The sequence below is a fragment of the Aquarana catesbeiana genome, linkage group LG03 (assembly GCF_042186555.1).
Source record: "Aquarana catesbeiana isolate 2022-GZ linkage group LG03, ASM4218655v1, whole genome shotgun sequence".
NCBI lineage: Eukaryota > Metazoa > Chordata > Amphibia > Anura > Ranidae > Aquarana > Aquarana catesbeiana.
This window is the reverse complement of record NC_133326.1, coordinates 164,246,116-164,268,591: the sequence shown is the minus strand read 5'-3', so window position 1 is coordinate 164,268,591 and position 22,476 is coordinate 164,246,116.

Below are 22,476 nucleotides of genomic sequence, written 5' to 3'. Positions count from 1 at the left end.
GCAGGCTTCTCCCCGTCGCCAAGTACCACAACGTGGCGACTAGCCTCTGCTCTGGAGTGATGGCTTGCCTCATGCTGGTATCCTGCCTGCTGATATAAGGGGTCATCTAAGCCAACAAACGGTGAAAAATGGGGTCCATCATTCTGAGAAAGTTCATGAAATCCTCAGGATTATTCTCACGGATCTCACAGAGCAAAGGCATGTGAGAGAATTGGTCACGCTGGAGCAACCAATTCTTCGTCCATGAACTCCTCCTTGCCCTGTTCATGGACTGGGCTTGGGCTGAAGAATGAACTACAGCACCAAGCACATACAAAGCACAAGCTCTACAATGAGTACGTACACGCAACATGGCTTCAAAACGGTCGGTTGGTCAGAACGTACTTAACAGAATGCACTGAAGAACAGCAAGGCCTGTGAAGGGCGAGCTGAAAATTAGCAACGAGTGGACAAGAACACACTGGTAAATCAATGCAAACTGACTACACGCACTGAAAAGCAGATACAAACCTCACAAGCACAAACTGAACAACAGTTAAATGATCTGAAGAACACGAGTCTGAAAAAGCGCGAATCGTCTCTCACCAAACTTCTACTCACACGAGATAAACACGAAATTAGCAGAAGGGGCCCAACGGGTGGAGAACACGCTATTACACTGCCTACACTGCAGTCGACCTTTGGTGTGATCATGTGTGGGCAAGAAGACCCTTCGTTAGAAAGTCCGCCGGAAGTCTGTCAAAAATCCGTCGAAAGTCCATCGAAAGTCAGTCGGAAAGACTGTCAGACATTTGATGCTGAAAAGTCCGCCCGTGTGTACGTGGCATTAGTTTCAGTAGAGTAACTTAGAAAGGGTTTACTAAAGAATTGTCTCAGTAGTAGTATTATGTATGTGGCATACCTTATAGCGGATGTCTTATGCATCAGAAGCAACAGTGAGAAGGCAGCAGACACAAATTTAACTTGTGCACAATTTGTGATTTTTTAAAAAATACTCCAGATGCAAGTGTATTTATACATTTTATAATTTTATGTACTTTTAAATGAATGCTAGTTAAAGAAAACATAAAGTGGAATTTCAAAATGATTAAAAGTCATTTTACGCAAGCCCTGGGTTCATTTCAAAAACAGATTCAGGATTGGGGAATTTAAAATCTTCTTAAACTAACTAGGTTTTCTATGTTACACTAAATTAAATTGATATCTCAGTAAATCACATTAAAAGGCCAAGAAGGAATATATATACTGTGAATAGTGGGGACGGAAAGTATTCAGACCCCCTTAAATTTTTCACTCTTTGTTATATTGCAGCCATTTGCTAAAATCCTTCCTGTTTTTCAATTGAGTTTACAGTTCATAGTCACGTTAAATGTGGAAAAATTTCGGAAATTATTTATCTTTGTCTCATTGTTTTACATCACAGAAACCTGACATTTTAACAGGGGTGTGTAGACTTTTTATATCCACTATATATATATATATATATGTCACGGAACGTCCCACACTCCGCTTGAGTGCTTCCGTCATATACCACTTCCTCCCAGTCTGTATACAGATATCAGATATTCCAACCTCTCTGAGCAGAAAACAAGGCGACACTTGCTTCACCGCTAACATGGACTGTTTATTATGAATCAAAGTTACAAGACTTTATATGCCGTTGGAACCTCCTCTAACAATACAACTGTAACTTAATTAACATGAGCTAATTATCTAATCCTTTATACAGCCTAGGTGACTGAGACATGACCTTTCGCCCAGACTTGTGGTCACCGAGCTTCATACAGTTAATTAACACAATAGCAGTCGTCCCGTCTCCTACATTGTATAGAGGACAATGTCATTAGCTCATTCAATTAACATAAACACAGGTTGATGACACCAGCATCTCCTCACAGGATGTGTCCCAACAGAATGAATCCATTGAAAATCCAGGGCCCATAATCAAAAGGCAACAGGCTTGCATACAGTCCTCTCCAACAGCCTCTGTCCCGGCTAGGTCTGTGACATTTCTCCCCTTTCGGCAGGAGACTAACACAGGAGGAGACCCCAGACGGGTTGACTCCGAAGTTAGTCCATAGTTCCAGTCCTCTACTGCCTGTACCCACACAGTACCCAAAACAAATTGTTCCAAACAGAGTATTACTCACCCAGCCAACCTCTGCCTCTCTCAGAGAACATATCTACCGCTGGGGAGAGGCCTGGACTGGCTCTTCTCCCTGGAATCCTTTCTGCCGCTGTCGAGAAGACAGGGTGTCTGGGCTCACTCTGTCATGTGGTTGGGGATCGGGGCCCACTGCCCAGCATCCCTGGGGTATACAGGTGGAGACTGAAGTCCCATCCACCTTCACAGGAAATCCATCCTCTGTTAGTTGAGGGCAGAGTCCAGCAGTCCTCGGCCCTGTTGCCAGCCCTTCTGCTGGAAACCCCACACCATCGGTTCCGGCTAACTGTTGGAGAGGGAGGCCGACTGCCCCGCCTCCCTGGAACTCTGTAGTTGTTGCCGGTGCTGGGCAGAGGTTGGTAGCACTCTGCCCTGTTGCCAGCACTTCTGCTGGGGACTCCGCATCCTCTGCTCTGGCTAACTGTTGGGGCAGGAGGCTGGCTTCCTCCACTCCCAAACTGTGTAGCTGCCATTGGGGAGGTGAGCCGGCTGCTTCCTTTTCCATTCTCTCATCTGGCTGCTGGGACGACATGTCGATGGTACTGTCTCCCAGGTACACGGATCTTTGCTGGGGAGGAAAGCCCACTTCCTCCACCCTGGCCAACTGTTGGGGAGGGACAACACACACCTCCTCTCCCTTCTCCCCCTGTATCTGCTGCTGGGAAGTGATTGCCATCTTCTCACCCTGAGCCTCCACAATTGCTGCAGGTGTGGGGCAGAGGTCTTGGACCCTCTGTCCGGTTGCCAGCACTTCTGCTGGGGGTTTGCCAGGTGGTTCCTCCTCTACAGAAACGTCTATTAAATCCCCAGTCTCTGGAATTGGTAAAAATGTGGGACAGAGGTCTTGGACCCTCTGTTCAGTTACCAGATCTTCAGCTGGAGAAGTTTGTTTTAACTCCATAGATGCTGCTGGCAGAAAATCACATGTCCCTGTCAGTGTTGTGGGAGAAAGGCCGACTACCTCTTCTCTCAAGAAGGCCGAAGCCACTGTTGGTGCTGGGCAGAACACAGTGAACTTTGGCCCTGATAGCAGCTCTTCTGCTGGAGGCTCATCAGGTTGTTCTTCCTCAGCAGAAAAGTCTATTAAATCCCCCGTCTCTGCAACTGGTATCTGGGGATAGAGGTTCACCATCTCCTGTCCGTGGAACTCAGAAGATGCCATCAGTGCTGAGCAGAGCGCAATGAAGTTTGGCCCTAATCCCAACTCTTCTGCTGGGGGCTCACCCGATGGTTCTTCCTCAACAGAAAAGTCTATCAAATCCCCTGTCTCTGCAACTGGTGTCTGGGGATGGAGGTTCACCATCTCCTGTCCATGGAACCCAGAAGATGTTATCAGTGCTGGGCAGAGGTTAGCAGAGCTCTGCCCTGTTGTCAGCACTTCAGCTTTGGGGATGGCAATCTCCAGATTTTCCACTGCAGATTCTCTGGCATGCTGCTGGACAGGCACATTCCTCCATCCAAGATCATCCCATGCAGAAACAGGATCATCAAGGTCAGTCAGCACTTGCTGCATCCGCCATAAGACCTCCGCCTCCATAGCTGTGGGGGCAGGTTGGCAAAGCACACTGTTGCTCTGCCACATTGCCGACTCTTCAGCCAGGATTTCAGGGTTGTCAGCTGGTATTTCCTGATAGTCCCAGGCAAAGGGAGCCCAGCCCTGGCACTGAGCAATGTCTAGCAGCCGTCTGTAGGCGATCTCTAGCTCCCATTCCTGAACGGCCAGAAACTCCAAATCTTCCTGTGTCCAGTGCACTTCCGAAATGTTCAGTAGCCCTTCTCTGAAATCCATGATTTCGGCCACCCGCCGCTCCAAATCACTCCCAAAGTTAGGGTCCCCTGTCAGCTTCACAAACAACAGTCCCAAGCCACCGTAGCTTAAGCCTTCCGTTGGGCTGTCATCCGCTATCCAGGGACATGCTTGGGATACATGCCACCGGAGGGCTCTGTAGCTCTCATCCAGCTTTATCTCTGCCCAGACCAGCCTGCTTAATTCAGCTGTCTGCTTCTTGTGTGGTTTTTCTCCCAAAAACCGCACCCGCAGTCCGTACTGCGACCAGTACCTTTCCTCGATGAAGGGGAGAACTTTTCCCTGGTGTGGCTGCTCACGGGCTAGCGCTTCCTTCCAGAGTTTGCAGCGAATAGAATCACACCATCCCAGCAGGACCTGCTCTGATACTGGTCCTCTGTGCTGTATCTGCATCTCTCGCAACCTCCTTCTGAATTCCTCATCCATGGCAGCTGGTATCTGTACCTCTCCTCTCCTGCTATCTGGACCTTGGATCCAGATGGAAGTTTGGATGTCCCAGACTGTAGGAAGCTTTCCCGCTGCTTGCCACCAAATGTCACGGAACGTCCCACACTCCGCTTGAGTGCTTCCGTCATATACCACTTCCTCCCAGTCTGTATACAGATATCAGATATTCCAACCTTTCTGAGCAGAAAACAAGGCGACACTTGCTTCACTGCTAACATGGACTGTTTATTATGAATCAAAGTTACAAGACTTTATATGCCGTTGGAACCTCCTCTAACAATACAACTGTAACTTAATTAACATGAGCTAATTATCTAATCCTTTATACAGCCTAGGTGACTGAGACATGACCTTTCGCCCAGACTTGTGGTCACCGAGCTTCATACAGTTAATTAACACAATAGCAGTCGTCCCGTCTCCTACATTGTATAGAGGACAATGTCATTAGCTCATTCAATTAACATAAACACAGGTTGATGACACCAGCATCTCCTCACAGGATGTGTCCCAACAGAATGAATCCATTGAAAATCCAGGGCCCATAATCAAAAGGCAACAGGCTTGCATACAGTCCTCTCCAACAGCCTCTGTCCCGGCTAGGTCTGTGACAATATATATATATATATATATATATATATATATATATGTATATATATATAGGAAGGCCTGTTTACTGGCCTAAAATTATGGGAGGAGCCCGAAGGGTATTTAACCAGACCACCCATAATGGTCTGTGTTGGTTCCAGTGCAAGGTACTGCACATCACAGGGCTGACTCTTCCCAGCTCACCTCGATTTCGGCAGTCTGTGCAGTCAATCGCAGGTGCACTCTGGCTTTCGTTTCATGCTCTTCGTCTGCGGTTTCCACTCGCGGTCGCAGGTAGTATCCAAACTTTTCGTATCATGTTCAAAATCTTGCGGTTTATGCTTCCTAACCTGCACCCCCTTTAATGAAAACCTGCCGGAGTCGTTGTCGCTCATGTCCCGACATCATTCGGCACAGGCGTAGTACTCACTATCGGTCGGTCTCAATATCACTCGCAATAGGTTTCACTGGTTATGAAATTCATTGTCCATGGGGTTGCCATCTCATTCATTAGGAGATGAGCATGTATTGTTTGTATGGGTTTCTGTGGCTGATTGAGGTGTAATTAAACCCACCTGGTGCCTCCTCTGCACTTGATTAGCCTGGGGGGATGGGTGGTTGGGAGGTGTTGTTCAGTTTCACAGCAAGGGATGGCATACACTCTACAACCAATTGGTATCAGATACTCCTTACTACCGATTTATATCAGATTAATTTCATACATTTTACAACTGATTCGTATCAGATGCATTGCAGAGGCCGACTCTACCAACTCACTGCATGTCCTTCGAGATTGGTCGTAGGTTTTCATCGATTGTCCCACACTCACTGTCGCAGGTAGGACTTGTGGTTACCTGCTACCGAACCGTTACTTTATGTTCCCCTTCATAAACCGCCTACGACTTCGTAGGCCTTACTCGGTTGTTCGCACACATTCGTACTTACTGCCTTTCTCTGTTCCTCATTTGAGCCCAGTCGCAGCCGCGATGTTACGACTCATGACAGCCTTCACTCGGCACCACTGGTATCTTACCGACTAGGAAGTAAGAACCGTACGAATAAGCACAACCACCCTCAAAACAAGTCGCTTACAGTGCAGGGTCTCGAACCTGCGTCCCACACACCACACCCCTACTAAACCCCCATTTCACCTACTGACCCCCTACACCTCTTATTGGATACCAAGCACACACCAACAGCCGATCCGAATCTAGTCGCAACATCGGCCCTATGATTCGGATCCTCGGCAATCACAAGCCCCTTCAACCACTAACACCGTCAGCCGATCCGAGTCCAGTCGTAGCACCGGCTTAACGATTTTGGATCCGGCACACAAGCCCCATCGTCACCTTACATCCACAACCGATCCAAATCTAGTCGCATAATCAGCGCAAAGATTCGGACCCTTGGCAATACAAACTTCACCAACCGACCTGAGTCCAGTTACAAAACCGGCTCAAATATTTAGATCCTCCACATACACAAGTACTACCAACAGTGTGCTTCTTTCATCCGACTGATCCGAGTCCAGTCGCAACACCGGCTCAATGATTCGGATCCTTAGCATACACAAGCACTCACAAACAGTGTGCTTCTTCCAACCGACCGATCCGAGTCCAGTTACAAAACCGGCTTAAATATTTAGATCCTCAGCATACACAAGCACTCACCAACAGCGTGCTTCTTTCATCCGACCGATCCGAGTCCAGTCGCAACACCGGCTCAATGATTCGGACCCTTAGCATACACAAGCACTCACAAACAGTGTGCTTCTTCCAACCGACCGATCCGAGTCCAGTCGCACACCGGCTCAATGATTCAGGATCCTCGGCATTACAAAACCCCACCATCCCATCCGAGTCCAGTCGTAGCACCGGCTCAATGATTCGGATCCTTGCCAATCCAACTTTCACAGACCGATCCGAGTCCAGCCGCATACCGGCTCAAAGATTCGGATCCTCGGCACTTCCAACCCCTCCAACCAATCCGAGTCAAGTCGTAGCACCGGCTCAATGATTCGGATCCTTGCCAATCCAACTCTCACCGACCGATCCAAAGTCCAGTCGCATACCGGCACGATGATTCAGGATCCTCGGCATTACAAGCCCCACCATCCAATCCGAGTCCAGTTGTAGCACCAGCTCAACGATTCGGATCCTTGCCAACCCTACTTTCCCTGTCTGATACGAGTCCAGTCTCACACTGGATCAACGATTCGGATCCTCAGCATACAAGCACTCACCAACAGCGTGCTTCTTTCGTCCGACCGATCCGAGTCCAGTCGCAAACCGGCTCAATGATTCGGATCCTCAGCATACACAAGCACTCACCAACAGTGTGCTTCTTTCATCCGACTGATCCGAGTCCAGTCGCAATACCAGCTCAATGATTTAGATCCTCAGCATACACAAGCACTCACCAACAGTGTGCTTCTTCCATCTGACCGATCCGAGTCCAGTCGCATACCGGCTCAATGATTTGGATCTCTTTTCTCACACAACTCACACCAGCTATTTTGTACCAATGCTGCGCACGGTTATTCCTACATAATCAAATTTCTGCTAAAAAAAAACCTTTCTTTTCGCCTATCAAAGGCTTTGCAATCGTTGCAAACGTTACGAAATGGCTTCATACAGCCACTCATCTCCAGTAGCAACACGGCTACTCAATGGTATTCTCTATCCCTTTCCCCTTTAGGTCAGTTAGACTACCAGTTGGTCCACCCTGCACCAGGTTTGGACAATATCTCCCAAAAAAAAAAAATTTTTTTTTTGTCGAGGGCCTGCATCTTCACCAGGGGGCCAGCTGCCCCAAACAGCTCTTTGCAATCCCCCTTGTCAAACCAAAATTCCCGTGTCACCGTACTACAGGTTCCCAGTCGACTCAATCCTCAACCTCAACCAAAAATTTTTTTTTTTTCACTGCTAGGGCATCAAGTCAGGTGTATAGTTCAAAGGAATCCCCCCTTGCTTTTCTCTTGAACACTTTTCACTACATATTTTACTTCACATACACGATTTGACTTGCTCCCAAGGCGTTAGTAACTGTCACATAATTCTGTGCACTTCACTCTGTTTTCGAAGAGCGATCTGAGATCCTTCACCACACAGACAAGGTCGCCTAACGTCCAGCTGGCTGGCAGTGCAAGCGTTAGCAGACCGAACATACGACAATTAACTACACAACGCAACATTCTTACTTAGAATACCAGACTGCAAAATATTCGCCCCTGTCCGCCCAGGGAGGCTCTGGTTCAGTAGTCTGTGCCGAGCACAGGCGACACCCGAGCTAGCGGTTACCTAGCCAGTCACCTCCTGGCTCACCTCGGTTGTCACGCATTCTTTCGAGTTTTCTAAAATTACACTCAACAGCGCTCGTACGCAATCAACTGTCGCTATGGCTATCCTTCCTTGTCCTGTTCTTCTCGTTTTTCTACTGCCTCTCCATCTACCCAAACGCATCTATCCCCTCCTACCTTTGCAACTTGATTTAGACACATGCATTGCCCTTCCTTGCTTTTGCCGACGCCACGTCGCAGGTCGACAGCGATAACTTCGCCTCCGCCCGGCCGTCACCCTTTGCGGGCACAGCAAGCGACGGCTCACAGTCTCACAGAGCTTGGACCATATAAAAAAAATAAATAAATAAATTTAAAAAAATATATATATATATGGATGTATATGTATGTATGTGTGTGTTTGTATATGTGTGTATGTATGTGTGTATATATATATATATATATATATATATATATATATATATATATATATAATATAACGCTACAGGCAGCCCTACCAGGCACCCAGGCATCACGGCAGTATTTCCTTAGCGACTATTCAGCTGCACTCCTTGGTCACCACACTGTCAATGGGTACTCATTCCATGACTGTCACCACTCATAAAAAAAAAAAAAACAGCAGCCAGACTCGAGGTGACCCTTATTTCACGCCTCCTAGTGTTTCTCTCCCAGGTACAAGACCCTGACTATATCCTTAAATTAGACATGCCAGCAATAACGGATATGCCCAGATGGAATGAATTTCTCATCAACTGGAATGGTATGTCAATGTTCATTCCGTTAGCATCTCCCTCTTCGTCTCAGGTAGTCACGGACGCCGCAGCCTCCACAGGTCATCGCATCAATTTTTGGCCATCTTTGGGTCGCAGGGCCATGGCCATCAGAAATCCTCTTGATTCCCGGCTTCAGTTAGTCCTTCTCTTTGTTCGAACTCAACCTCATTATTGCAGCAGCTCACGTCTGGCACAGTATCTGGGCAGCACAAACACTGTCGTTTGCCACAGACAACTAAGCCACAGCTAGTATCATAAATAAAAGCAGGTTCAACTCGCTGGCCATCATGGCCTTCTCGAGCAGGCTGGTGCAACTATCCTCACAGCACCAAATAATGTTCACTGCATCTACATCCCAGGCAACTGCAATACTCTGGCCGACGCACTACCCGTTTTAACTTTGCGTCATTCTTTTCGCAGGGATCTGGAACCGACCCGACCATGTATTATCCCACATTGGTCGTAGCTAACCTCGGATTAAAACAACACCTTCACAATGCTACCTGCCTTGTTAATCTATCATTTTCTCACAACACCCTGAAGGCCTACCATACTGCCTGGAAAATCTATGACAAGTTCCTAGCCTCAAACCCTAGGGCAGTATCAGGAGATTACCATCACATCCTGGCCTCCAGATCATCTTGCCACACACAGTTGGCATTTTCACGCAATACCATCAGACTACTTAGCTGGCATCCAGCATCTTCTTACAAAATCCTACCAAACCACCGTTGGTTGCCACCCATGCAGTCCAGACTATCCTGCGCGGTAGTCACAGACAAATCCAAATTAATAGTAAACATCTACCTGCGACCAGCACCATATTCCGAGACATGTCTACCATCCTGTCACATTCCCCTTTGGGTTAATTTCAGCCAGGTCATTCACGCAACCATCTACCTAGCTTTCTGCGGTTCTTATGCCCTAGTGAATTCACAGTCACCGGCCCCAGTAAGATGTTACGTAGACGCCACCTGACACGCCACCAAAATTACTTCATCCGGCACCTCATGGTGTCCGAAACACAACAGTCTGGTCCCGGTGTAGATATCATACTTCCCAGACGCGCAATGCCTTCCTGCCCCGTGGCCATTCTAGACCAGTTATCAGCTCATCTGCCCGACCACTCGGAGGGCAGCCATTTCTGCCGCTCCCTACTAGCCCTCTAAGCAGCAACCAGTTCACCAGACAAGTTAGGAATATTTTGCCCAACTTAGGCCTTGACCCCGGCCAAATTTCTTGGAAATTCTTTTGCATCAGAGTAGCATCAGCAGCCTCATGAAACGGGGTCCCGGACCACGTCCTCAAGAAAATGGGCAGGTGGAAATTCACTTGCTTCGCTCGATACATTCCCAATCCACAAACAGAAATGTCACGAGCCTTCGGCAAGCTTGCCCCGTAGTATGTCATTAAACTTAAGCAAATCATTACCTCCCTAACCAAGTCTTTTTGCGCCCTTCTCTGGCATACCACCCAGCAGATCTGGGTTTATCATACAGCAGGCCAGGGCACACTTCAGGTCTATTTTATGTTGTTAGTCTTGTGACGTGTTTATGTGCTTCATATCTCTCAGGACGGAGGGCTCCGACCATAAATAGGAAGGCCTGTTTACTGGCCTGAAATTATGAGAGGAGCCCGGAGGATATTTAACCAGACCACCCAGGATGGTCTGTCAGTTCCAGTGCAAGGTACCCACCCACCCATTCCCCTTCTTAGGGTACTTCTCTTCAAACAATTTCTCTACAGAAACATCCATTACTTTCTTAAGGTATGCGCCCTTCTCTGGCATACCACCCAGCAGATCTGGGTTTATCATACAGCAGGCCAGGGCACACTTCAGGTCTATTTTATGTTGTTAGTCTTGTGACGTGTTGCAGATCCTCTCCAGTTCTGTCAGGTTGGATGGTAAACGTTGGTGGACAGCCATTTTTAGGTCTCTCCAGAGATGCTCAATTGGGTTTAAGTCAGGGCTCTGGCTGGGCCATTCAAGAACAGTCACGGAGTTGTTGTGAAGCCACTCCTTCATTATTTTAACTGTGTGCTTAGGGTCATTGTCTTGTTGGAAGGTAAACCTTCAGTCCAGTCTGAGGTCCTGAGCACTCTGGAGAAGGTTTTCGTCCAGGAATGATATCCCTGTACTTGGCCGCATTCATATTTTCCTCGATTGCAACCAGTCGTCCTGTCCCTGCAGCTGAAAAACACCCCCACAGCATGTAGCTGCCACCACCATGCTTCACTGTTGGGACTGTATTGGACAGGTAATGAGCAGTGCCTGGTTTTCTCCACACATACCGCTTAGAATTAAGGCCAAAAAGTTCTATCTTGGTCTCATCAGCTCTAGAAAGGGTTCTGGTAGTCCCAAATGTCTTCCATTTAAGGATTATGGAGGCCACTGTGCTCTTAGGAACCTTAAGTGCAGCAGAATTTTTTTGTAACCTTGGCCAGATCTGTGCCTTCTCACAATTCTGTCTCTGAGCTCTTCAGGCAGTTCCTTTGACCTCATGATTCTCATTTGCTCTGACATGCACTGTGAGCTGCACGGTCTTATATAGACAGGTGTGTGGCTTTCCTAATTAAGTCCAATCAGTATAATCAAACACAGCTGGACTCAAATGAAGGTGTAGAACCATCTCAAGGATGATCAGAAGAAATTGACAGCACCTGAGTTAAATATATGAGTGTCACAGCAAAGGGTCTGAACACGTAGGACCATGTGATATTTCAGTTTTTCTTTTTTTTGATAAATCTGCAAAAATGTCAACAATTCTGTGTTTTTTCTGTCAATATGGGGTGCTGTGTGTACATTAATGAGGAAAAAAAAAAGAACTTAAATGATTTTAGCAAATGGCTGCAATATAACGAAGAGTGAAAAATTTAAGGGAGTCTGAATACTTTCCGTCCCCAATAGCAATAATATATATAGCAATAATAATATAGGGTGCATCTGTATGTATGTATGTGTGTGTATATGTGTATATGTATGTGTGTGTGTGTGTGTGTGTGTGTGTGTGTATGTATGTATGTATATGTGTGTGTGTGTATATATATATATATATATATATATATATATATATATATATATATATATATATATATATATATATATATATATATATATATATTGGATATAAAAAGTCTATACACCCCCTGTGATGTAAAACAATAAGACAAAGATAAATAATTTCAGAAATGTTTCCACATTTAACGTGACTATGAACTGTAAACTCAATTGAAAAACAAACTGATTTTTTTTAGGGGGAGAAATTAAATATAAAAAATGAAAAAAAATGTGGTTGCATAAGTGTGCACACCCTCTTATAAATGGGGATGTAGCTGCAGGGGAGGGGCGTGGCTCGGACATGGACGGGTGAGGACACGTTTGGATAGAGCTCCGGGGCTCGTATCTCCACTCAGATAATACTCATGGACTAGAGGCTGACAGTGCGGGATGAGTACAGGCAACAGATATCAGACACGCTCCGCAAAAGAGAGAGTACATCCCCGTATCGCCCAGGGAGATATTCAACAGTATTTCACTATACCACCACGTACTCCCCCTGGTGCTGTGTCGGATGCGCTGCGGCATCGAGGTCAGCGTGACGATTTGAAAACGCCGGCAGCGCCGGCGGTCGGGTCTCGTGTAATAGGTTTGGAGACAGACTCGGTGATGGAGAACCCGGCGTCTCTGCTTGTGAAACCCGCCCGTGAGCCTGCATGTGAAACGGCTTTTGCTGGATTGCCAAGAGAGGAAGGAGGTCTAGAGGGAGATATCCGTGGCATCCGAGCATTGTTAAGCACTTTACCTACCTGTCGAGATATTGAAGCTCTGATAATCAGAGTAGAGGAGACACACCGTCAAGACATCCAAGCGGTAAGGTCTGAACTAACCACTTTGACAGAGAGAACTAAAGTGGGAGAGGAAACGGTATCCCTAGTGAAACAAAGGGTGGAGACATTAGAAAAAACGTTGACCACCCAGACATCTATGATGGTAGACCTGCAGCTCCACACTGAGGAACTTGAAGACAGAAGTCGCAGGAACAATCTGCGGCTTCGGGGTCTTCCAGAGACACAGGGAACCGAGGATCTCCAGGCAACAGTCACTGCAGTTTTTCAGATAATATTGAAATCTCCTGAAAAGGTGATAGATATAGATAGAGTACATAGAGCTGTGGGCCCTAGACCAAAAGACTCAGAGAAACCGAGAGACATTGTTTGTCGGATCCACAGCTATCAAGAGAAGGAGAGAATACTTAGAGCAGCGTGGGGGGCAGGAGACATCAATTTCAATGGGACCCCTATTAAGATCTTACCAGATATATGCCGAGCAACCCTTCAGCGTAGAGCCTGCTTACGCCCTATCCTGGATTTAGCTAAAAAACAGGGGTGCACCTATAGATGGGGTTACCCGTTGGCGGTGAGATTCCGTAGAGATGCAGCTTCATTTTCTGTCTATACACCTGAAGACCTCCCGGGACTATTTACTTTCTTGGATGTCGCCCCTATTCAGATTCCCAATTGGCTTTCATATATTCCTCATATGGGGGGGCGGTTAGATCCTTTGAACAGACAAAGACACCGGATAGACTCCCAAAGAAATCAACGATTACCTCAAGGGGGACCTTAAAAGGATGAGGGGGACTACTGATAAATATTGCATAGATTGAAGGGGAGAGGGGGGTGGATGAGATAGATTTGAGATGAAGTAGATCAATGAGGGTAAAGGGAATCAATGGATCCTAATTAAACTTAAGTGTATGATAGAATATAATAACAGCCACATTTATTTAGAGAGATAGGAGATTAGATTTTTGTTTTTGAATTTTTAATTTTTTTTTTTTTTTTTTTTTTTTTAAGAGTACTTACGGATTATAGAATATAGATCTTTTTGGCTTTGGCTGTATCTTTAGGTTTATGGTTCTGGGGGGAGGGAAATGGGGAAAGAAGGGGATAGAAGGGTGTGGGGAGGGAAGAAAAATGACTCTTTGAAGGTTGGCATTTTGGATTGTGTGCTGTATTATTTTTATTTATTTATTTATTTTTTGTTTTTGTTTACTTTTCCTCACTGAGATTTGGTTGAGATTGTATAGAGATATAGCACGTGACACTTGATTGATAATTATATTTGCACAGGCACGTTGATTGCCACACGTTATTGTTGAGAGGTGGTTGTAGTTTTGGCAGTCCATATGGGTAGGGGGGGGGGGAGAGGGGGGAGTTCCCTCTCTCTTCTCCTCCTTTTAACCCCCCCTCCCGCCCTCTGATAATGACTATGTTCACAAACGGTATAAGTTTTTTTTTTTTTTTTTCTTTTTTGTCACTTAATTTTCACTCTTTATTTAATTAATTTATTGATTTACTTATTCTTTATTTGTTGGTGCCGTAATAGATATATATTATACATTTCTGTTTCCCTCCCAGGTAGGAGCCTTATAAATAGGGATAGTTAAAATATGATATGAAGTGAAGTGTAGGAATATTAGTCCCCCTTTCCACCCCATAACCCCCCCCCACCACCACCACCGGTTTCTGTGTTTTTTTTTTTTTCTCTCTCCCTCCCCTTGTTTTGTCTTGACTGTATCTTCAGGTTTTTTGGCTTGAGGGACGGGAGGGGGAGAGAGGGAGGGAAGAAGGAAAGGAGGGGGATAGAATGGTAGAAGGAGGGAAGGTAAATGACCTTTGAGAGCTATGTGTCTTATTTTTTACATAGTAATTTATTTAAATTTTTTTTTTTTTTTTTTTTTTTTTTTTTTTAAGAATGGTTGTGTCTGTTCAGAGATACAGTAGGTGATATTTGACAGCACAATTAAAAAGGCACGTTGGTTGCTACATATTAAATATTTATTGAGAGGGGGTTGTAGCCTTGGTGTTTCATTTGAACTTCTTACCCCTCTCTTTTGAGTACCATCATAAACCAAATTTATTTTATTTTTTGTTTTGTTGGGGTTTTTATTTTTATTTTTTTTTTTTTTTTTTTTTTTATATATTTCTTTCCCTTACCTAGTAGGAGTTCTATATATATGAGCAGAATTGTAGGGTTTGAATTGAAGTTCTTAAAATACAGATCCTTCCTCTTGTGTCCTCCCCTCTCTTATAATATATATATATTTTTTTTTTTTTTTTTTTTTGTGTTATATTTAGAGTTATACTTCTAAGATGGGCTGAAACAGAATAGGCAGCTAAGTTAGCTGCTAGGTCTTAATTATCTTAATTAGGGAATTCAGGAAGCTGCCTTTCCCCCCCCTCCCCCCCCCTTTTTTTTTTTTTTTTTTCTTCCCCCTATTGTTGGTTAGCCTTGGTCCTTAAAAACGCCCGACTACTAAGAGGAGAGATGGCCCTGGAGCTTTTCATCCGACCATCTCTGGCCACAACCCCTGATAAGCTGACGCTCAGATACCGAATTTAAGCGGTGAGCGTTTATTTAGCAATATATTGCTTTTTTTTTGTTGCTGTGTTTTGTGTTTTTTTTTTTTTTAAAAGCCATTCCATGGAGACTTTAAAAATCATATCATTGAATACCAAGGGCCTGAACACCCCAGAAAAAAGGCGGATACTTTTACATGACTTGCAGCATTATGGATCAGACGTGGTATTTATACAGGAGACCCACTTTAGACAGGATAAAATACCTACTTTAAAAAGTCGGGCATTTCCGTCAGTCTATCATGCTGCAAATCAAAATGCAAAATCGAAGGGAGTCTCTATTCTCCTTTCAAATAGACTACCTTGGCTCTTCACGGATATGATTAACGACCCTGAAGGACGTTTCTTGTTTGTAAAGGGCAGGGTAGGTGATGTTTGTATCACATTGGCAACGTTGTATGCCCCCAATGAACACCAAGAGATCTTCTTGGGTAAGGCGCTTAAGCAACTGATTAAATTTACAGAGGGTCAGCTGATCATTGGGGGAGACTTAAATGTTTCATTGAACCCAGCCGAAGATACCTCCTCTGGGATATCATCAATCTCTTATAATGCTCGTAATCGCATAGCTAAAACCTTACATAAAAGTCAATTGATTGATGTGTGGCGTTTATTCCACCCCACAGAAAAAGATTACACCTTTTTTTCATCACCCCATAAATCTTATTCTCGCATAGATTATTTTCTTGTCCCACATGCCCAACTCCACTCAGTACGTGAGGTCAATATTGGTTTGATTACTTGGTCAGACCACGCACCTATTTTCATGATATATGACTTACAGGATACTCGGAATAGGAGATCAACTCAGTGGAGACTGAATGAAAGTCTCTTACAGGACCAAGAAGTTTTAGAAGATGTAATCAAAGAACTTGATTTCTATTTTTCTACTAACGACACCCCAGATTGCGATCCAGGAATTATATGGGAGGCGCATAAAGCAGTCATTAGAGGAGTTTTGATCAAACATGGGGCTAGGATTAAACAAAAGCGGGGGGAACAATTAAAACTATTACTAGAAGAATTAGCTAAGCTAGAAACCTGTCATAAACGGACTCTGTCACCGTCGGTGGGGAGGGAGCTCCATGTCAGGAGAACACAAATCTCAGACCTTCTGTATTACAGGGCCAAAGCGGCATTACAGGTTTGCAGGAAATTCTCGTATGAGTCTGGCGACAAATGCGGAAGCTTCCTAGCCAGAACACTACGAGAACAGAAACGGATGAATTATATACCTCATCTTATCTCAGCTAATAAGGATAGGATCACAAAGCCATATGATATAGTGGGGGAATTCCAGGAATATTATGAGTCATTATATAACCTACAGACTAGGTCACCTTCCCAAGCTCAAATAGATTTGTATCTGTCTCGGTCATTAATGCCTCGGCTGACAGAGACAGATAGAGATGACATGGAAAAACCTATTACAATGGAAGAACTTCAGAGAGCAGTAAAGATAACCAAATTGAAGAAAGCTCCGGGCCCTGATGGGCTGACAGCCCAATATTACAAAACCTTGCTCCCCTCATTAGCCTCATATATGCTTAAATTATTTAACGCTCTTGGATCATCAGCAACATTCATAAGAGACACAATGTTAGCACACATTTCGGTAATACCGAAAGAGGGAAAAGATCCGACTTCTAGTGGTAGCTACCGCCCAATCTCTTTACTTAATGTAGATTTTAAGCTTTTCACAAAAATTTTGGCTAATAGAATTCAACAATACATTCCAAATTTGATACATCTGGACCAAGTGGGATTCGTTCCAACGCGTGAAGCAAAAGATAATACAACAAAAGTGCTTAATCTTCTTCATGTAGTGAAAAATTCTCAGATCCAATGTGTGTTTTTGAACACAGATGCAGAGAAGGCCTTCGACCGGGTAAATTGGAATTTTATGTTATCAGTTTTGCGATATGGAGGTTTCGGGAATAAAATGCTGCAATGGATTGCTTCTAGCTATTCTTGCCCGACAGCTCGTGTCCGAGCAAATGGAGTACTATCAGAAACCTTCCAGATCGCAAATGGGACACGTCAGGGATGCCCCCTTTCACCACTCCTTTTTGCCCTGTCGTTGGAACCATTTCTCTGCACTATACGTTCCAATCAAGATATTACAGGAGTAAAGGTAGGAGAAGCACAATACAAGATCTCGGCCTACGCGGATGATATGATGTTCTCCTTGACGAACCCTCTAGTTACGATCCCTAACTTAATGAAGGAGTTTGAGAAATACAGCCAATTATCCAATCTTCGTATTAATTTTACCAAATCGGAGGCAATGGGGGTTAATTTCCCCCAAACATCAATTGAACAATTAAAAAAAAATTTTAAATTCAAGTGGACGGATAAGGCACTTACATATTTGGGCACGTTGTTGGTGCCCAATATTGATAAGATTTTTGGGTTAAATTTCCCCCCATTGCTGCAAAGAGTGAAGACATTACTAGATAAATGGAAATTGGGTTTACACTCATGGATAGGACGCTGTAACATTGTTAAGATGAGTGTTCTTCCCAAATTTCTTTATCTTTTACAAGCACTACCAATACGGATCCCAGCTACTTATTTTAAACAGTGCCAGAAGTCGATTTTTGATTTTATATGGGCGGGTAAGCAACCACGACTACGTCGCAATCAATTAACTCTCCCGAAGAAACAGGGGGGATTGGCGGTGCCAGACATACGCAGATATCATCGGGCTATACATCTTAGCAGAGTAGTGGACTGGAACAGACATAGAGATTTTAAACTTTGGGTACAGATAGAATATGCCCAGTCGCCTGTCTTATTAGGAAGAGTTCCCTGGTGTTTGGCAGATGCCCCCAAAGAGCTTATTAAACATCCCCTGATAGGAAATACTCTTAAAATCTGTGCGACTACGTTTCCTACTGTTGGCGTAATACCCGAGACATCCCCCTTATACCCAATAATTGGGAACCCTCTGTTTCCCCCTGGGAACGAAGACAAAGCGTTTAAACATTTAACAAATATGGGGGGTACACAAGTGTCCACTTATATAAAAGGAGGGACTTGGTTAACAGTTACAGAGATGATGGAGTTATTTAGACTTAGATTCTGGAGTGCTCTCCAGATTACCCACTTTCTTGGCTCCCTCTCAGACCCAAGGAAGTTTGAAAGGCCTCTTGGTAGTTATGAGAAGATGTGTTCAGATAGGGGAGCAAAATCGCATATTCTATCAGCGAATTACGAGATATTAAATGTATCGAGAGAAATCGACTCCTTGAAATGTATCCGGGATTGGGAACGAGAGTTGGGAAGGGACTTTAGTACAAAGGAGTTGCGACAAATTATTAGGTTTACACACGAATCTTCTATTTGTGTGAAAACCCAGGAGACTAATTTTAAAATCTTGACTCGATGGTACAGGACACCAGAGAGATTGAAGAAGTTTTTTCCCAACTCTTCAGATCTTTGCTGGAGATGTCACGGGGATAGAGGTACGTTGTTGCATATATTTTGGTATTGTCCTAAGTTGAAGAATTTTTGGGCAGAGATCAGACATATCCTCCAGACTGTCACTAACTATAGGATACCGGAAGACCCAATCTTTTTCCTCCTTCATGGGTCTCAGATATCAGAAAAGGTATATAAGAAATCCGTGATACGACATCTATTAGATGCCGCTAAGGCTTGTGTTCCCTTGACGTGGAGATCGACGTCACCACCGACGATAGAGATGTGGCTGCGTAAAGTGAGAGAGATTAATAAATTGGAAGAGCTGGTTCTTTCTGCGCGAAATCAACAGGAAAGATATTCCGAGACCTGGTCTCCTTGGAACTCTTTCCTGGCCTCGGAAGAGGGAAGGACCCTCCATGAGGATAACCAAAATGGTTAAAGTAGCTATCTAGGGAAGATACCCGGATCTACCTGGATTCTCGTTTGTAGGACGCAAAGGCCCTTGAGAGATATCTCCATGGATTGGCTCTCCCCCTTTTTTTTTTTTTTTTTGGTGTGTGTATGTTTTTGTTTTATATAGGGGTATAAAAATGACTGGGACCGGCTCGAGACTATAAAGGAGGCAGGGTAATGGTTGAGTAGGAGTTATTATTGACATAGACTCAACTTACTGTTAGATGATATGAAATTGTGTTTTAAGTATGCCTAAAAATGTTAATGTTTGAGATTCTCTTATTGTTTTTTGTGTTCTCGAGATTGTCCTATGTTTAAAAATAAATAAAGTGAAAAAAAAAATAAATGGGGATGTAGCTGTGTTCAGAATTAAGCAATCACATTAAAACTCGCTATAAATTAAGAGTCACTACATACATACCACCATTTAAAGTGCCTCTGATTAACCCCAAATAAAGTTTAACTGTTCTAGTAGGTCTTTCCTGACATTTTCTTAGTCGCATCCTACAGCAAAAGCCATGGTCCGCGGAGAGCGCGGGGATCTCATTGTTAATAGGTATCAGTCAGGAGAAGGGTACAAAAGAATTTCCAAGGCATTAAATATACCATGGAACACAGTGAAGACAGTCATCATCAAGTGGAGAAAATATGGCACAACAGTGAAATTACCAAGAAATGGATGTCCCTCCAAAATTGATGAAAGGACGAGAAGAAAACTGGTCAGGGGGGCAGCCAAGAGGCCTACAGCAACATAAAAGGAGCTACAGGAATATCTGGTAAGTACTGGCTGTGTGGTACATGTGATAACAATCTCTAGTATTCTTCATATGTCTGGGTTATGGGGTAGAGTGCCAAGACGGAAGCCTTTTCTTAATCTCCCTGGCAGTATGATTATGTCCGATTTTTGATGCTGAAAGAGGTACAATTATTTTGCATGGTAATATGGCATTTTATATTGTAGGCCTGTAATTCTTAGGAATAACTCACTTATATCTGTCCAAACAAGAGTCTAGTAGACATCCCAGGTATGATAAAGTTTGAAAAACGAAATAAATTATAATATAATAAACTATAAATAATTATAACAAATAATAATAATATAACATAATTATAATAATAAAAAATAATTAATAATGTAATCAAATCAAAAACACTCAAATTTGCTCAGTTGCAGAATTAGAAAAACAGGAAAACAGGGCGGGTTAAACTGTCCAATGACAATGGACACACAGGTCAGGTGTGTTTAACTTCTCATCAGTAAACAGTATTAACAAGGGGGCTGCTGGAGGAATCCCCCCTCCCTCTTTCCTCACAGCAAGACACTTAGACATCCCATAATAGTTGAGGCAGACAGCCACAATAGACAATAGAATACAGTCACACCCCAATCATCACAGCAAATAGTACACAACATAATGAGACAGCACACATTATATATACATATATACAGCATTGTGGCTGACTAGCTCAGATCATAGTGGGGTACTCATTCACCTTGTAGAAATAAATAATAAGTGACTGCCCTTAGGATCCTTACTAGGTATGCAGCCTCCCCTAATATAGCTCCCCTAGGGGGTCTGTAAGTGTGAAAATATAGTGAAAGGGGGTGGTGGCGCTCCCTAGTTTGCGTATAAGTAGCCAGTTAGTGGTGAATACCTACAGTGGTGGGGTATACCAAACAATAATAAATGAATAGTGTGTGTACAAGCTATTATTACAGCACAAGTGAATATAATGATCAAATATGCTCCAAGTACATAAAAAGTGCTTATTAATACTATACCAATCACTGTATCAAACATACCCAATTAGGAGGTCAAAGATAATCACACAGATACATGAGCATGGTTGTCTGCTGTGGATACAATAAACACTAAGCAAACCCCACTCAAATAACGTGATTCCACTGACGTGGTTAATAAGAAAAAAATATATATATCCAAAAGTGGATAGTATAATAGAACTCCATATACTTAAATCAGAAGTGATTAGCACACATATAGTGGTTTGGGTGTTTGCGAAGTACCTTAGTGAATATATAAAAATTATATGAAAGTATATAAAAAATAGAAAAGGAAAAAAGTGTTCATAAATATATGTGCAACTAATAGTCCATGTAATATACTGAATCTTCACTCAGAATGAGTAACACAGAAATGGTGACTTTAGGTGCTTTCAGGAAATCCTCTCATGACTTTGTGCTCCCCCTCCAGGATCCCCACTTATCAGATCCACTCACCCCCAATGGGGTAATACCCTTGTAGTTATAACCACTATGGTTGCTCCACCGTCCTAGTTGTTCAAGTGCCTGGGATATCGCTCCTTTCTCCAGGTGCTTTCTGATGTAATCTGTGGTAAGTTCCTCATAGAGGAAAAAAGATGTGGGCTCCCATAGTGTAGTAACTTAGTACGTTTTATTATAAAAAAGATTTTACAACAACTGGATACAAAAAATAAAAATGTAAAAACTTTAAGAAAAGTTTAAAATAGACCTGGGATGCCTGATACATATACCCAGAAAGCCATCCACAGGGCCGTGGTGTGATATGGCCGGCTAGTGGTGAATATGTTGGCCTGTCAGTGCAGCGAACGCTTGGTGACCTGTGTTGGAGATAGCAGCAGCGCGCTGCGTTCCAGATGCCTGTACCAGGAAATTACGTAGCGTGCTTGGCGCCGTCGTACGCGTTTCATTATAGACGTCCTCAGCGATGGTGCCAGCAGCCCACGCACCTCATCATTAAGTTGGAGAGCCACCATGTTCGTCCCATCCCCCAATCATGGGGCAGCCAATCGCAGTATAGGAAGGGGCGGGGTGTTAAGAACGATTACTATGCTATGTCCACAGTGATGTGTTATTGGGAAATAGCAGGCTTACATTAGTTTTTACTAATCCATTTAGGTGGACCCCATGGCAGGCCCTCGGCAAGTAATTTGTATACATCAATAGACCATATATAACATAGACAAGATTAGGATATTCTATACCGCATCTGAGGGTTTTCCATTAAATAATGACATTACAATACAGATATTACCTCGTAAACCTCTGCGTTGTATTAATACATGGAAACTAATACCTTATATAGTGGGCATATTCATG